The sequence below is a fragment of the Cupressus sempervirens genome, chromosome 3, assembly GCF_028749045.1.
Source record: "Cupressus sempervirens isolate cs-2001-9-10 chromosome 3, ASM2874904v1, whole genome shotgun sequence".
NCBI classification, from domain to species: Eukaryota; Viridiplantae; Streptophyta; class Pinopsida; order Cupressales; family Cupressaceae; genus Cupressus; species Cupressus sempervirens.
In genome coordinates, this window is record NC_143120.1 from 458,096,394 (window position 1) to 458,099,354 (window position 2,961).

Below are 2,961 nucleotides of genomic sequence, written 5' to 3' on the forward strand. Positions count from 1 at the left end.
GAACATCAAAAACCTCAAGAACCCCAAAACCAAAACCCTCCTCAAGAAGAACAAATTCCACAACCCGAACCAATTGCAAGACCTCCACCAGGCACACAAGAAAATCTAAGAAATGAAATACAGAGAGGCAAAACTGAATTAGAAGGAATCATTGCTCGGTTGAAAGAATCCAGACAAACCAATCCAATGAGGGCTCAATTGGCATCATCCCTCGAATCCATTAACACTCAGATAGCCTCAGTTAGTGGTTAGTCAGATATTTGGCGGGCTAAGAGGGATGAAAAAAAAAGATTTTATGCAAATAAATTGTCATATGAAGATGTTAAAAAAAAGGAAATACCAAAAAGTAGTATATGTGCATTATTTAGAAAACTCGGTGAGCAAAATACTGTTAGAGAGGGTACTAAACGATTCCCCATCCATTGGTGCATACATGATGCTATTAGAAATAATTTTTGGGATAGATGGTGGATGGTTTTTGATGCCCCTCCTTGCAACAATCACGAGGTCCCCATGTATTTTTTGAAGAAATTATATTGTGAGTTTGTCCTTGGGGAGATCCCCAATTATTTTGATATGTTAGACTCCCAGGGTAGAGGTGGGGGGTCATCATTTGAGAGGCCCGGAGCACGTCGTGACCCTAATGTAGTTAGGGCACCCGTGGTCCATCCACAGCGTGAGCATGTGATTATTCCTTCAGTTGTGAAGGAACATGTAGAGGCCAGCACTCTAGGGACCATTAATGCTTTGACACAGACCCTCATCCATTCCACGAGCCCATTAGTTGAGGGGGAGCCTTCTATACGTCGTGGTCACATGTGCACTTCATGTGGATCCCTATGCACATTTGGCACTCATGTCGGAGATGGTGCAGATGATGGGCTTGTCACTGATTAGTTCCTGAATGAGACATTTGGCATTGACACACAGGTAAATTACTAATTTGATCACATTTCATATGTATAGTGAATGATTAATTAATTAGGATTTATTGACATTGTTCAAAATTTGGGGTCAAAGTGTTCCTTGGGCCTAGCAGTGATCCTCCAGGCCCATTTTTTGTCCCTTCGACGAGTCCTGAGGTATGTATCAATTTAATCATTTTAATTAATACATATATTTATTACGTAATCATATTAAGGATTGACCAAAAAAAATATGCATGTGCATCAGTTCTCCACAGGACCCTCAACCTTTACCACAGATGCAGAGCAGAGACATCATACGAGCTTCACACAGGTACAGTTGTTTCATGTTAATTTAATTCATTTGATTATATTTATTCCATGTTTCATGTTAGATATAACGTGTATTGTATGATGTGCAGCTCATGATGTCGGACACACCTCCTCATCTGCGACAGTCTGTTGATAGTGGAGTGGCCGCAGCTGTGGCTAGCTCACAGCCACTGACGGAGGTATGAAAGAATTTTCTTCGTTTTAGTTGTTGTTTATAATAGTTAATCTCAAAATTTCTAATGTTATTTATAAGTGATTATTTATTGAATTGTTGTAGGGTCTTGTCACGCCTGATCGTCCACGAGCATTTGAGGTGGACTTATAGAGTGACTATTTGTTGGCGGTAAGAAAATAATTGATTTTATGAGTACATATATTTGATTTCAACGTATAATAAATATTGATTCATATCTACTTTCTTTGTATTAGTTGGACCTAGAGAAGAGCCTCAACAAGAGGTCAAGTGAGCGTGTCAGGAAGGCCCCGTCATCTCCACTGTCTCCCTCCACACGACGACAGAGGACGTCGAGAGACTTGTTTCCTTCCCCTCGTGGGAAGGAAAAGATGTAGTTGAGATATTTGATACATATATATAGAGACTTGTTTCCTTTCCCATGTATATATATAAGCATCTGAGAGACATATTCGATACACATTTGATGTACATATGACATTCTATATTTGATGTATGACATATTTGATGTATGACATTATTGGTTAATGTATGATATGTTTGTTCATATACGGCATTATTGGTTATCATAATATATTATGTGTTTGTTAATGTATATGACATTATTGGTTATCATTTTATATTATATGTTTGTTCATGTATGACGTTAAATTAGATATGTTCGTGTATGACATTAAATTAGATATGTGCATGTATGAAATTAAATTCAATTGCTAGAGAGTTGCCATTATGTCTACCAACTAGTAGATGTTCTTTTTTGCTTTATTAGTATTTCTCAAAAACTGCAAAGACGCTATTTCTGGTAGTATCTACTATAGTCCTACTCAAATATGTTTTCAAAAATACTTAGTATGGCAAAGAAATGTCTATGGAAAGCTTGTCAAATAGGATATTAAAGAACTAAATGTGGATAGTCATTAGTACCCATCAATAAGAACACAAACATCTTTCTCAAGCAAGCCATATGACATTAGCAAGTAATTTATAAATTTCCTTTGCAAATAACTAGAAGACGCTATGAATCTTAATACAGAGTTAATCATGAACTCATTATTCCATCCAAGAAGCATATATCACCCTAAGCCAATTAACCGACAGGATAAAAATTAATTCAATTTCAACAAAATTTTGAGTATAACAAGCATCTTAGGGATTCTTACAAGAATTAACATGATGTTCACAAGAGCATTACAAGTTCTTGTAATGCTATTTCACATATTGTAATCATATTCAGTTTTGAATGGCCATTTGTGTTACAAGCATAAATGTTCTTTAAGGTCTTTTAATTCTAGACATGAATTTTATTATGAAGCTTTTTTATGACAACCCACTCAATGCATATATTGTTGTTCCACATTATGCTAATTTGACTTTCATTGGTTGATTTGGGTCTAGACATGACGTTATTCACTACCTTTCTTATATATTATTTTTTTGTAGTGAGGTTCTGGCCTGAATGAATGTATTAATCATCAAAGTTGTGAACCTTGGTCGAGATCCTTACAAATATATTTTCAAATTGGACCTCAA

General features: G+C 36.0%; 1 long non-coding RNA gene across 1 annotated transcript; it reads left to right on the forward strand.

Annotated features, from left to right (window-relative positions):
- Window positions 1-1,156: 1,156 nt before the first annotated feature.
- Window positions 1,157-1,871, forward strand: LOC149567067 (uncharacterized). Its single transcript, XR_016361601.1, has 4 exons — window positions 1,157-1,239; window positions 1,328-1,417; window positions 1,516-1,581; window positions 1,668-1,871. It is a non-coding gene; the product is annotated as an uncharacterized LOC149567067 (long non-coding RNA).
- The last annotated feature ends 1,090 nt before the right edge of the window (window positions 1,872-2,961 follow it).